Below are 17,267 nucleotides of genomic sequence, written 5' to 3'. Positions count from 1 at the left end.
ATCATACGCAGTGACACCGTGACGGTAGCACACACCGTAATTGCAAACTACTTCCGAAAAAAGTCTCGAGGTACACCCAAGCACTTCCTATGAGCTGTGAATGCGAAAGCATGCACGCCATTCTTCCGCTCCCTTATTTCGTCAGCAGCGTTTTTGCGTCGACGGCAGAGCGCGCCCTCTCCCCGCAGCTCTGACCTTGGACGTTTCGTGTTGCCGGCGCGCTGACGGACACGTAGCGCCCTGGGGTGGCGGTCGTTGAAACTGACGTGCAGGGGCCAATGGGAGCCTTGTCAACGTGCGACAGCCAATGGGACCGAAGCCGAGATCTATCAGCTTTATTCCGCTCCTTTGGGATCGGGGAAACTAGGTGCCATTGTCTAGGCGCTTCGCGTGGTTTCATAGCTGGAAGCTGGCTTCACTTGGAGAAAGGATTTAAGGTGCCGTTTGGCGTGGCTTCGAAGGTGATGACGTCGGCTCGCTCCATGGATCAGTTAACGCTTTCGGATTAAAAGAGATTAGTCATTACTTGTTTGGAGTGCAAGACCCTAGTCTGCAAGAGTATTATGACTTTGTTACCTACTATAGAGGAGAAATTTATCGAGTGCAGTACGACTGCTAGCGTTGAGTCTTTAAAGCGCATGACGCAGTACTGATACACGACCGCACGCCGGTACGATGCTTATCCAGATCGAAACGGCAAACTACTCACACCGCACGCCCGAACGACTTGCTCGAATGACTGAGTCTCCTGCTCCTTTCCCATTTAGCGAAAAATATTCGGTAGAATTTCCCCGCTAAATTTAGCGGGGGAATATTCCCGCTAAAATTAGCGGGGAAACTGAATTGGTGCTGAGGTCACGTGATGTCGATTTCCCCGCTAAACTTAGCCGAAACGTTTTTCCGCCTAAATTTCACGTGACCTCACATTCATTCGCGTGACGTCACGTGTGACGTCACGAGCATATAGCTTTCCTGCTACATTTCGCGGTAAATTTTTTTGCTAGATTTAGTGGGAAAACTTCCTCGTCAAATTTAGCAGAAAAAGTTTCCCGCTAAATTTAGCGGAACATTTTTCCAGGGTAGGTGGCGTCACGTGTGACGTCACGAGGGTAATCATTTTCCCGCCAAATTTAACGCAAAAATTTCACGCCAAACTTAGCGAAAAATTTTTACCCTCGTGACATTACAGGTGACGTCACGTGTGATGTCATTATGGGAAATGTCCCTTAATACAACGCGCGGTTACACCGACGGCGATCACACATACACACGCACACACGCAGACACACCAATACTTCAAGCAGCGTCCAGGCCCCTGGGGGACTGGCGTCCTGGCGAGCGGCAACTCAGCATCGCGCTCGCCGCGGCTTGGCATCTTCGCGCCTGCAGATTTCGCCACCGCGGAACAAACGCGCCGACAGCCGTCATCTCTTTGTCTTCCTTAGCCCGTTTCTGTTTGCTTTTTTCTTCCTTCAGGAATATTGCTTAGCAGCAAGAAAAGAACACACACACACACACACACACACACACACACACACACACACACACACACACACACACACACACACACACACACACACACACACACACACACACACACACACACACACACACACACACACACACACACACACACACACACACACACACAAAAGAATACTTCCTTAGCATCTGGGCCACCGTGCTCTCCCATAGTCAGATATACTCCGTTTCTCACCTTATAATGTACCGCGATGAACGTTACGATCTACACAAGCCAATATGTAGCTTGCCTCGTGACTTCGCGCTCTCCGCGTCGCTTCGCCCGACCGTACACGTGGCGCCCTCCTAGCTGTGAATTGACCCCGGTGGCTCGTAGCTTTTTTTGCGGTTCATCGTAAGGTGAAACCAAGTATACACGTATACGCCTCCACTTCGACTTATCAATGCCATTAACACCTTTATTAAGTCCCCCTGGCAGTTTAACTCACCTGCACAAACCGCATTACTGTAGCTTTCAGAGCTTCTTTTATTACAAATCTGTAAGCCTAAAAATGCACCTTGTAATATTGCCTGTAAGACGCCGCAAACATTTTGTTAGGCCCAATGAGCCGAGCTTGAAACGAACAAATGAACTGCCGTTTGTTGGAGACGAAAAGGTGAATATCGGTCAGCTTTCAGTAGATTCTTAGTCTGCATATGCGAAGTTGAAAGAACCTGTCATCAACACGGAGTTGGTCAGGCAGGGGCCCCAAGATACTCATAGATGTCGAAAATAAGCGAGGAGTTGAGTGTTTTTTTGATGCGCACGAAGGAAATGCGAACAGTCTTTTGAAATTTGGCGAAACGCGAGTAGTTTAGGTAGTGCCAGTGCACACGGAGGATCGGAGCAATAAGACGCTTCCATACACCAGTGAAAGCACGTGCTTAAGATTCAAATCAATTACCCTGTGCGGCAGAGGTTGAAGAAAATTGGCAGCGACCTATGCCTAGAAAGTCCTATGAATTTAGAAGCCTGCATATCCGCGGATTACCCGCGAATCATCCGCGGATATATCCAGTAAAGCGGCCGATGCGAATAAAAGTGAATCATATTTGGCGGATTCCGGATCGGATGCGCATTTCCGCGGGGCCCAATCTACTTTTTTTCCCGAGGCGGCCCATAAGCTTGTGCTGTCGCACAGTTTAGAGTGAGTAATGGAGTGAGGCTATGAAGGGAGGTTGTTAAGTAACGAAGGATTTTGTTTGTAATAAGTAAGATTTGTTTTAGAAAAGTTTATCTTTCTACACTTGTGTCGGCTTTTTTTTTTTTTTTTTTTTTGTCTCCCTATGTTTGTGTCTGCATTTTGGGCGTTTGCTCGCAGACCCGCGGCAGGGGGTACGCTCGCGACGGGAAAACATGAACGGGGAGTCGTCATCTTCCCGCACAGGGGGCTTTGAGCAGCAGTCGGACCCCGGTCGTTAACAGACGGGTCGGGCGTCGGTTTGGGGCGCCGGGACTCCCATGTCTTAGGCAGCGGTACATCCGTCCACAATTGTAGCTTTTAAGCGGGTGTGCTTGTGTCCGGGGTTTTTTCGCCGCTTGGTGTAGAAACTTCGCTTTTAATCGACTCAATAACTTAACTGGGTGGCGCCAGCCAGGTGGTGACGAAAGCATGTATTGACTCTACAAGGAATTTGGGTTTGACCGTTGAGTTGTCGGAGGGGGATCACGTTGACAGCTCCCTGATTCTTGGGTAAGAGTGTACCACGTGACAATGGGCAAATTTGGTGATTGGTCCGCCTCTGGAGTGAAAGGAGGCCCCTACGAGTCTAGAAAAGTTTCGAAAGGGGTGCCGAGAGGATTCTCGGAGAATTCGGCTTTTGAGACTGGGGACTAAAGTTTGGATTTTAATTTAGGAAGTTTTGTATATTACCGTTGACTTGTCATTTTGTTTTAAAATAAACGTGGCCACAATGGCCATTATTAACCTGCAAACGTTGTAATGTGTCCAGCGGGATCGAACAACGTTTAGTTTTTTTTTCTTATTCGACTTCCCGGGGGACTTCCAACGGTCGTCACCATCCAGACCGGCCCCCTCCTTCGGAGAGTCGACTGGGGTACATCATGGAACGTATTGCGGCAGCAAACAACTCCCTTAAATAAAACGTGCTAATCGGGGAGAAATTGTGATTTACGTCAAGAAAGATGTCATTTAGGGCTGGGTGTCGATTAAAATATTAACCCGAGTAATCGTAAACTTCTATTTGATTAGTTCATCGATTAATCGGTTTTTCTCAGTCCCATGTATGATAGTTTAGAAAATTCAAATTACAACTTGGCGTTTTTGTTGAATATGTTATAAATGGCGCCACTAACAATTTCGAATTTTTTAATTCAACCTTGAATTGTAGTTGAGAATAGTCGAAAGACACCAAGACTGAAAAATTATTACCTTAGCCGCAGAAGCAAAGAGTTTTCTTGACATTCTCCGGCTATAGGGAACACCGGTGATTGTTCGCAACACTCTCTGCTGCGCTAAACGGAAACTCGCACACCATTGAAAGGGCGGGGTCACGCATATCTTCTCCACTTTTTGGAGTTACAATTCTCTACCCCTACACTTTATTTTATATCCAATGTTCAATTAAATCTTACCTTCATGCAGGTGTACTCGTCAACGCCTGCGTGGCGAAAGCGTGGACTTTTTACTTTTAATGAACTGTTGGCCGTTGCAGCAGCGACGGCCAACAGTTCACGGCACTAAACGCTGAACCAGGTATTTGCAGATACCTTGTGCTGCTGCCTCGTCTGTACCATCGGGCAAGGTGCAGGACCGTCGCATCATCTCGGAAACTCTGCCTATCTGTCTGCCTGCCACGTGCCGCTACGCACCAATCACCTCGCGCATCTACTGGTCTGCGCCGTTTACATCATCGAAGCGGTAGCGTAAAAGGGGACCACCATCGACACAACTGTGATCGACATCACCGTCATTTGGCAGCAGCGACGGCCAACAGTTCACGGCACTAAACGCTGAACCACGTATTTGCAGATATCTTGTGCTGCTGCCTCGTCTGTACCATCGGGCAAGGTGCAGGACCGTCGCATCATCTCGGAAACTCTGCCTATCCGTCTGCCTGCCACGTGCCGCTACGCACCAATCACCTCGCGCATCTACTGGTCTGCGCCGATTACATCATCGAAGCGGTAGCGTAAAAGGGGACCACCATCGACACAACTGTGATCGACATCACCGTCATTTGGCAGCAGCGACGGCCAACAGTTCCCGGCACTAAACGCTGAACCACGTATTTGCAGATATCTTGTGCTGCTGCCTCGTCTGTACCATCGGGCAAGGTGCAGGACCGTCGCATCATCTCGGAAACTCTGCCTATCCGTCTGCCTGCCACGTGCCGCTACGCACCAATCACCTCGCGCATCTACTGGTCTGCGCCGATTACATCATCGAAGCGGTAGCGTAAAAGGGGACCACCATCGACACAACTGTGATCGACATCACCGTCATTTGGCAGCAGCGACGGCCAACAGTTCCCGGCACTAAACGCTGAACCACGTATTTGCAGATATCTTGTGCTGCTGCCTCGTCTGTACCATCGGGCAAGGTGCAGGACCGTCGCATCATCTCGGAAACTCTGCCTATCCGTCTGCCTGCCACGTGCCGCTACGCACCAATCACCTCGCGTATCTACTGGTCTGCGCCGATTACATCATCGAAGCGGTAGCATAAAAGGGGACCACCATCGACACAACTGTGATCGACATCACCGTAATTTGGCAGCAGCGACGGCCAACAGTTCACGGCACTAAACGCTGAACCACGTATTTGCAGATATCTTGTGCTGCTGCCTCGTCTGTACCATCGGGCAAGGTGCAGGACCGTCGCATCATCTCGGAAACTCTGCCTATCCGTCTGCCTGCCACGTGCCGCTACGCACCAATCACCTCGCGCATCTACTGGTCTGCGCCGATTACATCATCGAAGCGGTAGCGTAAAAGGGGACCACCATCGACACAACTGTGATCGACATCACCGTCATTTGGCAGCAGCGACGGCCAACAGTTCCCGGCACTAAACGCTGAACCACGTATTTGCAGATATCTTGTGCTGCTGCCTCGTCTGTACCATCGGGCAAGGTGCAGGACCGTCGCATCATCTCGGAAACTCTGCCTATCCGTCTGCCTGCCACGTGCCGCTACGCACCAATCACCTCGCGCATCTACTGGTCTGCGCCGATTACATCATCGAAGCGGTAGCGTAAAAGGGGACCACCATCGACACAACTGTGATCGACATCACCGTCATTTGGCAGCAGCGACGGCCAACAGTTCCCGGCACTAAACGCTGAACCACGTATTTGCAGATATCTTGTGCTGCTGCCTCGTCTGTACCATCGGGCAAGGTGCAGGACCGTCGCATCATCTCGGAAACTCTGCCTATCCGTCTGCCTGCCACGTGCCGCTACGCACCAATCACCTCGCGCATCTACTGGTCTGCGCCGATTACATCATCGAAGCGGTAGCGTAAAAGGGGACCACCATCGACACAACTGTGATCGACATCACCGTCATTTGGCAGCAGCGACGGCCAACAGTTCCCGGCACTAAACGCTGAACCACGTATTTGCAGATATCTTGTGCTGCTGCCTCGTCTGTACCATCGGGCAAGGTGCAGGACCGTCGCATCATCTCGGAAACTCTGCCTATCTGTCTGCCTGCCACGTGCCGCTACGCACCAATCACCTCGCGCATCTACTGGTCTGCGCCGTTTACATCATCGAAGCGGTAGCGTAAAAGGGGACCACCATCGACACAACTGTGATCGACATCACCGTCATTTGGCAGCAGCGACGGCCAACAGTTCACGGCACTAAACGCTGAACCACGTATTTGCAGATATCTTGTGCTGCTGCCTCGTCTGTACCATCGGGCAAGGTGCAGGACCGTCGCATCATCTCGGAAACTCTGCCTATCCGTCTGCCTGCCACGTGCCGCTACGCACCAATCACCTCGCGCATCTACTGGTCTGCGCCGATTACATCATCGAAGCGGTAGCGTAAAAGGGGACCACCATCGACACAACTGTGATCGACATCACCGTCATTTGGCAGCAGCGACGGCCAACAGTTCCCGGCACTAAACGCTGAACCACGTATTTGCAGATATCTTGTGCTGCTGCCTCGTCTGTACCATCGGGCAAGGTGCAGGACCGTCGCATCATCTCGGAAACTCTGCCTATCCGTCTGCCTGCCACGTGCCGCTACGCACCAATCACCTCGCGCATCTACTGGTCTGCGCCGATTACATCATCGAAGCGGTAGCGTAAAAGGGGACCACCATCGACACAACTGTGATCGACATCACCGTCATTTGGCAGCAGCGACGGCCAACAGTTCCCGGCACTAAACGCTGGACCACGTATTTGCAGATATCTTGTGCTGCTGCCTCGTCTGTACCATCGGGCAAGGTGCAGGACCGTCGCATCATCTCGGAAACTCTGCCTATCCGTCTGCCTGCCACGTGCCGCTACGCACCAATCACCTCGCGTATCTACTGGTCTGCGCCGATTACATCATCGAAGCGGTAGCGTAAAAGGGGACCACCATCGACACAACTGTGATCGACATCACCGTCATTTGGCAGCAGCGACGGCCAACAGTTCACGGCACTAAACGCTGAACCACGTATTTGCAGATATCTTGTGCTGCTGCCTCGTCTGTACCATCGGGCAAGGTGCAGGACCGTCGCATCATCTCGGAAACTCTGCCTATCCGTCTGCCTGCCACGTGCCGCTACGCACCAATCACTTCGCGCATCTACTGGTCTGCGCCGATTACATCATCGGAGCGGTAGCGTAAAAGGGGACCACCATCGCCACAACTGTGATCGACATCACCGTCATTTGGCAGCAGCGACGGCCAACAGTTCCCGGCACTAAACGCTGAACCACGTATTTGCAGATATCTTGTGCTGCTGCCTCGTCTGTACCATCGGGCAAGGTGCAGGACCGTCGCATCATCTCGGAAACTCTTCCTATCCGTCTGCCTGCCACGTGCCGCTACGCACCAATCACCTCGCGCATCTACTGGTCTGCGCCGATTACATCATCGAAGCGGTAGCGTAAAAGGGGACCACCATCGACACAACTGTGATCGACACCACCGTCATTTGGCAGCAGCGACGGCCAACAGTTCCCGGCACTAAACGCTGAACCACGTATTTGCAGATATCTTGTGCTGCTGCCTCGTCTGTACCATCGGGCAAGGTGCAGGACCGTCGCATCATCTCGGAAACTCTGCCTATCCGTCTGCCTGCCACGTGCCGCTACGCACCAATCACCTCGCGCATCTACTGGTCTGCGCCGATTACATCATCGAAGCGGTAGCGTAAAAGGGGACCACCATCGACACAACTGTGATCGACATCACCGTCATTTGGCAGCAGCGACGGCCAACAGTTCCCGGCACTAAACGCTGAACCACGTATTTGCAGATATCTTGTGCTGCTGCCTCGTCTGTACCATCGGGCAAGGTGCAGGACCGTCGCATCATCTCGGAAACTCTGCCTATCCGTCTGCCTGCCACGTGCCGCTACGCACCAATCACCTCGCGCATCTACTGGTCTGCGCCGATTACATCATCGAAGCGATAGCGTAAAAGGGGACCACCATCGACACAACTGTGATCGACATCACCGTCATTTGGCAGCAGCGACGGCCAACAGTTCACGGCACTAAACGCTGAACCACGTATTTGCAGATATCTTGTGCTGCTGCCTCGTCTGTACCATCGGGAAAGGTGCAGGACCGTCGCATCATCTCGGAAACTCTGCCTATCCGTCTGCCTGCCACGTGCCGCTACGCACCAATCACCTCGCGCATCTACTGGTCTGCGCCGATTACATCATCGAAGCGGTAGCGTAAAAGGGGACCACCATCGACACAACTGCGATCGACATCACCGTCATTTGGCAGCAGCGACGGCCAACAGTTCCCGGCACTAAACGCTGAACCACGTATTTGCAGATATCTTGTGCTGCTGCCTCGTCTGTACCATCGGGCAAGGTGCAGGACCGTCGCATCATCTCGGAAACTCTGCCTATCCGTCCGCCTGCCACGTGCCGCTACACACCAATCACCTCGCGCATCTACTGGTCTGCGCCGATTACATCATCGAAGCGGTAGCGTAAAAGGGGACCACCATCGACACAACTGTGATCGACATCACCGTCATTTGGCAGCAGCGACGGCCAACAGTTCACGGCACTAAACACTGAACCACGTATTTGCAGATATCTTGTGCTGCTGCCTCGTCTGTACCATCGGGCAAGGTGCAGGACCGTCGCATCATCTCGGAAACTCTGCCTATCCGTCTGCCTGCCACGTGCCGCTTCGCACCAATCACCTCGCGCATCTACTGGTCTGCGCCGATTACATCATCGAAGCGGTAGCGTAAAAGGGGACCACCATCGACACAACTGTGATCGACATCACCGTCATTTGGCAGCAGCGACGGCCAACAGTTCACGGCACTAAACGCTGAACCACGTATTTGCAGATATCTTGTGCTGCTGCCTCGTCTGTACCATCGGGCAAGGTGCAGGACCGTCGCATCATCTCGGAAACTCTGCCTATCCGTCTGCCTGCCACGTGCCGCTACGCACCAATCACCTCGCGCATCTACTGGTCTGCGCCGATTACATCATCGAAGTGGTAGCGTAAAAGGGGACCACCATCGACACAACTGTGATCGACATCACCGTCATTTGGCAGCAGCGACGGCCAACAGTTCACGGCACTAAACGCTGAACCACGTATTTGCAGATATCTTGTGCTGCTGCCTCGTCTGTACCATCGGGCAAGGTGCAGGACCGTCGCATCATCTCGGAAACTCTGCCTATCCGTCTGCCTGCCACGTGCCGCTACGCACCAATCACCTCGCGCATCTACTGGTCTGCGCCGATTACATCATCGAAGCGGTAGCGTAAAAGGGGACCACCATCGACACAACTGTGATCGACATCACCGTCATTTGGCAGCAGCGACGGCCAACAGTTCCCGGCACTAAACGCTGAACCACGTATTTGCAGATATCTTGTGCTGCTGCCTCGTCTGTACCATCGGGCAAGGTGCAGGACCGTCGCATCATCTCGGAAACTGCCTATCCGTCTGCCTGCCACGTGCCGCTACGCACCAATCACCTCGCGCATCTACTGGTCTGCGCCGATTACATCATCGAAGCGGTAGCGTAAAAGGGGACCACCATCGACACAACTGTGATCGACATCACCGTCATTTGGCAGCAGCGACGGCCAACAGTTCACGGCAGTAAACGCTGAACCACGTATTTGCAGATATCTTGTGCTGCTGCCTCGTCTGTACCATCGGGCAAGGTGCAGGACCGTCGCATCATCTCGGAAACTCTGCCTATCCGTCTGCCTGCCACGTGCCGCTTCGCACCAATCACCTCGCGCATCTACTGGTCTGCGCCGATTACATCATCGAAGCGGTAGCGTAAAAGGGGACCACCATCGACACAACTGTGATCGACATCACCGTCATTTGGCAGCAGCGACGGCCAACAGTTCCCGGCACTAAACGCTGAACCACGTATTTGCAGATATCTTGTGCTGCTGCCTCGTCTGTACCATCGGGCAAGGTGCAGGACCGTCGCATCATCTCGGAAACTCTGCCTATCCGTCTGCCTGCCACGTGCCGCTACGCACCAATCACCTCGCGCATCTACTGGTCTGCGCCGATTACATCATCGAAGCGGTAGCGTAAAAGGGGACCACCATCGACACAACTGTGATCGACATCACCGTCATTTGGCAGCAGCGACGGCCAACAGTTCACGGCACTAAACGCTGAACCACGTATTTGCAGATATCTTGTGCTGCTGCCTCGTCTGTACCATCGGGCAAGGTGCAGGACCGTCGCATCATCTCGGAAACTCTGCCTATCCGTCTGCCTGCCACGTGCCGCTACGCACCAATCACCTCGCGCATCTACTGGTCTGCGCCGATCACATCATCGAAGCGGTAGCGTAAAAGGGGACCACCATCGACACAACTGTGATCGACATCACCGTCATTTGGCAGCAGCGACGGCCAACAGTTCACGGCACTAAACGCTGAACCACGTATTTGCAGGTTGGTTCATTATCCTGTTGTCTGACGTGTTTGTTTTTTTTCATTTCTTTTGTCGCTGCTGCCATAGTGTATAGTGTATTGTGCTGGTCTGTTCTGTTTTTGTTTTGTAGCTACGATATGGCAAAGGATCTCACCAAAATGTTCACTGAGTTAAAAGAGGACTTAAAGAAAGAAGTAAGAACGTTGAAATACTCGTTTGATAGAGACATCCGAGCTGATGTACGTGAAGTTAACACTAGCATGGACTTCATGAACGGCCACTTCGAACTAATGAAAAAGAAACTGGACGAAGTTCTCAAGGAAAACGTAGCATTAAAAAAAGAAAACGAAGGCCTTCGTCAAACAAATGCAGAGTTGCAGAAAGAGATGAAAGAATGTCAGACTAGGCTGCTTCTCTGCGAGCAGTACACGCGAAACGTAAACCTAGAGATTAAAGGCATTCCAAAATGTGATAACGAACAACTCGGAACCGTTCTGACCCAAATCGGTGAGATCATCGGTGAACCGATAACGCACTCCGACATCGAAGTGTGTCATCGTGTACCGACGCGTATCGCTGGAGAAAGCAACATCATCGTCCAGTTTCTAAACCGCCGTAAACGCGATGCTGTACTTGAGAAGGCAAAGAAGAGGCGTATCACTTCTGTTGATCTTGGCCTCTCGCCGGCTTTGCCAGTTTTTCTAAATGAGCACTCGTGCCCAGCGCTCAAGCGTCTGCTTGGCAAAGCTATCGGGAGGAAGCGAGAATTTCACTGGAAATTTGTCTGGGCAAAAAATGGAAAGATGTTCGCCCGGAAGTCTGACAGCACGCCTATTGTTCAACTTGTGAATGAAGATGATCCCGTCATAATTTGCTAGATATTGATGTAAATGACTGTCTCGCCAAATGGAAATGCGGTATCACGACTGTATTTTGCCATCCGATGTAATGAAATGCTTAAAAACTAAGAACGCTCTTTCTGTATTTCACCTCAATGTGCGCTCTCTCAAAAATAAAGTGGATACATTTGACACATTAATTTCTCATTTTCCATCTCAATTCGACGTCTTTATGCTAACAGAAACATGGTACCATGACCACGATGATATGTATGCCTTGCAAGGCTATACACATTTTTATTTAAATCGTCAGGTGAAACGCGGAGGAGGTGTTTCCATCTACGTTCGGCAAAACATTAGGTGTGAACTTCTAGCAAGGTATACCGAAATGACAGATGATTTTGAAATACTAACTGTACGAAGTAACAACTTAGTTTTCTCAGTAGTATATAGACCGCCATCGGCGTGTTTTGATAAGTTTAGTTCGTTTCTAGATAGGTATCTTGGATTTATATCTCTAAATAAATTAACCCTTTTTCTTGGTGGAGATTTCAATGTGAACACACTGTTACACTCGACTTTATCATCGCAATTAGATAATATCATCAGTTCAAATGGCTTCATGAATGTGATCCAGTCTCCCACTAGAATAAATATTTCCTGCTCCAGTGCCCTTGACCTTTTCGTTACCAATATTAGCACAGACGTCCATGACGCTGGTACAATAATTAGTGATATTAGCGATCACATTCCTATATTTATATCCTGTGGGGTTGGCGCTTCCATAGTGAAATCAAATAAAGTATCATGTGTTTTTCAAAACATATCCGAGCGTAATTTGGAAAATTTCAGGGTTCAAATTTTGCGCACTGATTGGGGCCCAGTTTATTCTGAAACATGTGCAGATGAGGTGTATAACACATTTATTAGCATCTTTAGCAATGTCTATAGCTCGAATTTTCCCTTATTAACAATGACAGTATCTAAAAATATTCGGAAGCCCTGGATCACTCCTCTGCACCTGAAAATGTTAAAAAAGAAGAATAGTTTATATAAGTATTTTTTAACGTCAAGAGATCCCGATAAACTGATAATTTTCAAGCAATTTCGTAACCGCCTGACATCTGAATTGCGGAAAGCTAAACTGGAGTACCACACACAGCTTTTTAACCGAAATTGCAAAAAACGACCAGAATTAGTTTGGAAATCCATAAATGAGGTGTTACACCGTAGTAGACCGCGTAAAGCTATTGGTGAACTTTCTGTTGATGGGAAAAACGTTTCTGGGGCATCACTAGCAGAACACTTCAATAGAGTATTCGTAAACTTAAGCCCACCGCCAAGTAATGCTAATGCCTTCAGTTTTATACAAGATATAGTACACGAAACAATTTTTTTAGAACCGACTGATGAGCACGAAGTATGTTCTATATTTACGGGCCTTAGCATTAGTAGAAGTTGCGACACAGATGATTTACAAGCTAGAGCCGTAAAATTTGTTATAGATATCATTGCCTCTTGCCTGGTGCATATTTTTAACCTTGCCTTGTCACAAGGGACATTTCCTAGTAGAATGAAATTAGCTAAAGTATCAGTCATATTTAAAGGAGGAGATAAAAATCTACCGACAAACTATAGGCCTATCTCGATACTTCCTATATTTTCCAAAGGGCTTGAAACAATTATTTTAAAACGCCTCGATTCTTTCTTTGCTAAACATTCTGTGATTTAGGATTTTCAATATGGTTTTCGCAAAGGAAAGTCAACTGAGTCTGCATTGCTTCAACAAAAAGAAATTATTTTGAAAAATATATAAAATCGCCTGTTTACCCTTGGTATATTTATAGATTTTAGTAAGGCGTTTGATCTCATAAACCATAAAATACTACTTGATAAACTATACTGTTATGGAATACGTGGTGTAACTCTGTCCCTTTTACATTCCTATTTGAAGCACGGTAAGCAATGTGTTGTGATCGATGGTCATACATCGCCTTTTCTTAACATACGATGTGGGGTTCCGCAGGGTAGTATACTTGGGCCAATGTTATTTAATGTGTATATTAATGATATTGTAAATGTAAACAAACAAATAAAATACATAATATAGGCTGATGATACCAGCCTATTTCTTGCCGAAACGAGTGTTGAAAAATTAATCGTAGGCGCAAATGATGTTCTTAGCCAGTTCCTTATATGGTCCAACAACAATGGCCTTAAAATTAACATTCAGAAAACGAAAGCTATAGTTTTTCGACCAAAGAGCAGGGCTCTGCCAATTAATCATAATATTACAATAGGCATCGTACCAATCGAGTTAGTAAAACAACATAAAACGTTTGGAATATTTTTTTCCGAACACCTTTTGTGGAATGATCATGTCAATTATCTTGTTACGAAGCTGTCTAGGGTGGTTGGAGTTATGTCACACTGCCGCAATATTTTCCCAGTTAACGTGAAATCACAAATCTACTATTCACTATTTCAGTCTTACATTAATTATTGCCATCTTGTTTGGGGGACAACTACACAAACAAACATAGAAAAACTTACTTTACTTCAAAAAAAGATGCTTCGTTATATTGCCAATGAGGTCTATCTCGCTCACACGAAACCTTTGTTTGCCAAATATATAATAATTAAACTTGATAAGATGTGAATCTGTGTCCTGAATACAAGTTTATTATTATTATTATGTATGACTTAGATTACTGCATGCTTTCGTTTTTCATCTCCTGAGCATGCTTCGCTTTTATGCAAGATGTCAGAGCTCTCCGAACATCCTCGTAGTTTCAACACCCGTCTTTTTGAAAAATGGATAGTTCCACGAGCTCGTATTAACTATACTTACCAGTCAATTACATATCGTCTACCTTTATTACTTAATCATCTTCTTAATAATAATACTGATATATATCAAATGGGAAGGAAATCATTACTTATGCATTTCTTGTGAATTGTTTCGTGAAATTCCTTGAGCATACCCACACCTTTGTATAAATTTTGCATTTTGTACAGTGCTGTAAGAAGTTATGCGTTTGTGCGCCTTGTGTTGTTTTGCGTAATTTTCTTCTATATGTAGCTGTATATGTTCTCAATCTGTCACAAGTTCTGCGAATAATTTTTTTTCTTTTTGTATAATGCTGTTAGAAGTTGAATGCATGAAGTGATTACTCAGCGTATCTTTGCATGTAATATCCTTTTGTGTTTTGAATGGATGTCCTGCTGACAAATTTTAGACGGGCCCCGGACCTCGTCAAGCTGCCACTGGCAGCTTTTTGTCTAGGGTCTCCGTTGGCTTAAAGGCCATAAATAAAACGATTCATTGATTAAAGTTTGACCTATTAACCGGTTAAAAAAGCAAATCCTAATTAAAGAATTATTCGATTAATCGGTAGATTAATTGATTAAGTACACAGCCCTAATTTTCATTCTCACTGAAGACCGCTTTAGAACGTTATATCTTGCCGAAAAGTTTGTCCCTAGAAAAAGTAAAAAATGCAGGAGCATCAGTTGTGCTGGGAAAGCTTGTTCGTGTTTATTAGGAAAAGAGCGAAAAACGTTCTTTGGCCAAAGAGAACCGAAAAATGTACAAGCCATAAAGAAGTAGAAGTTTGTAAGTAGCTTCTTCGCCTAGAAGTAGATCGTGGACACTGAATTCAGTCCTCTTGGGTTGTGGAACTTGCCCAGCACGGGTTTCCGCACCTCAGTCTTTTAGTGCAGTTCGTGCATGCTATCCCAGCATCAAGTGCATCGACAAAGATAGGTTTCATATTAGCGGTTATTATTCTTAAAAGAGGCGAAGGAGTCTGAATTCGTCCATGTTGACGATATTCTGTTTCTTCTAACAACAACCTCGACAGGTAAAACGTTCCTTCTGCCTGCGCTTCCTCTTTCTCGACAGTTGGCGCTGCGTTGTTCTTAAGTATATGGTTCCGAGCATGCAATTGAGGGTTCATGATTAAAACTGAAACCGATAGGAGGTGTTGCCGTTAGTGAATATTGTGGTATTTTCCCCAGTAGTGTAGTCGCACCTTACCACATATACACGAGTACTTTGCTGCGGGGAGTGAGCGCCTTTCCTCTCCCCGCTTTTTTTATTGTTTGGCCTAAGTAAAAGTGCACAATGTTAATAGTCTGTCATTTCTTAATTTTTATGTTTTTTTTTAAATAGGTGTCAGCTTAAAATGGGTTTAAAAGGCAAGAAGAAAAATAAATATCAAAATTTCCTTCGTTTTGAGCGCATCATCTGGAGTGAATGTCACTGTCACGGACTCCCAATGCAATTTCATAACTGCGATGAACTTTCCACCGATGTGAAGTATTTCTGGAAAGATGATCTCGTGTTATATAAATACGATATAACAAGACACGATACAATGAATTTCAACTTAATCTGACGGGAAGGGTTCGTAGTTTGAAGGTAAGCAGGAGGCTTGCAGCGTACCATCCAGATGTTATTTTAATTTTTATTCATGACCGATTTCCTGATGTAAAATAAATGCGCGGATTGAGAGTGGGATGTGGTTTCTAATTTTGCGGATGCGGATCAGATGCACATATTCAAACTGTGATCCGCGCAGCGCTCTACGTATAATGTATGGAATGCAGTTTATTCTAGTAATTGTTCAATTTTTTTGAAGACGTTAAACAGTCGTTACGGTAGAGAAGTACCCACAATTTTATAACTATTGAGGAAACCGAAATGGTGTGTCACGCGATCAAAGAGGAGGAGGGGAGGGAGTGCTCCGCTAGAGAATGGGGAAGGGAGGTAGAGGTTGGAATTGGAGGTAGGTGAGGAGGGAGGGGAGAGGGATGGATAGGACAGCCTAGGAGCACATCACCTAGGGTTATCTAGGATGTGCTACAAGGAGGGGGAGAAGAGAGGAATGGACGACATGGATGGGGTGAGAAAATTTATGTGTCACGCATATTTTTGCGCTGAATTTAGGGCGGAAAATGAATTGTCCTACAGGTCAGGTGACAGCAATTTCTCGCCCTAAATTTAACTTTGAAACTAGATTGGTGCAAGGGTCATGTGACGTCAATTTTCCCATGTTCTGTAGGCCACGTTACGTCATTTTATTCGCTAAATTAAGCAGAAAATGCAGAAACGGGAGGACGGAGAAAATTTGGGATTGGGGGCTGCGTTAAAATGTATTTCATTCTTTAATAAACAGCCCATATGTGAAAATTCATAACCTTCACTGGGTACTCATTGGTGGAGACATCTACGTTGGCCAAGGTGCAATTAGAACCTCTCTCATACAGTTTACCGTCATCCCAGCACAAAAAAGGTCTTAACAACAAAAGGCGAGATAGCACTCAGTTTTTTGTAACAAACTACTGTGGAGATTATTGAAGCTGACAGAATCAAAAGATGCGGCGCAGCATGTGTCAGCGTAGTGTTTACTGAACTTGCAGGTAAGTAAATCGCGATCTTGGAAGCGGTGGTGGGGCATCAGATTGGCTGCGAGTGGCCCGAAGACACGACTATATATAGTTCCATTTTCGCGTGATTGAGCAGCTGAAAATTAGCGCACAGTTGAGTCCATTTCGCCTTTTTTACTTGTCTTCAAGCGCTACCTTGTATCTTGAAATTGAGCAAAAACTTGCACAGTAACCAAAACTCTTATGTAATATAAGTGATGCGGGAAGAGAAATGAAGTAAATTTGGCATACTTACGTGTCAGAGCGAACTGATTTCGCACGTGGACTACCCGCACATCTTTTCACGCAGTGCCGGAATCTCAATTGCACGTCGACTTGTCCGCAGTAAGCCTCCGTCAAAATGCGGGCTTCCAGGGTGGTATTTGAA

General features: G+C 47.5%; 1 pseudogene; it reads left to right on the top strand.

Moving 5' to 3' along the window:
- Positions 1–13,859: 13,859 nt before the first annotated feature.
- On the top strand, positions 13,860–14,405 carry LOC115313284 (annotated as a pseudogene).
- Positions 14,406–17,267: the final 2,862 nt, after the last annotated feature.

The sequence above is a fragment of the Ixodes scapularis genome, unplaced genomic scaffold (genome assembly GCF_016920785.2).
Source record: "Ixodes scapularis isolate PalLabHiFi unplaced genomic scaffold, ASM1692078v2 PGA_scaffold1__304_contigs__length_218370807, whole genome shotgun sequence".
Lineage (NCBI taxonomy): Eukaryota > Metazoa > Arthropoda > Arachnida > Ixodida > Ixodidae > Ixodes > Ixodes scapularis.
The sequence above is the reverse complement of the archived record's forward strand: the minus strand, read 5'-3'. Positions and strand labels throughout refer to the sequence as shown.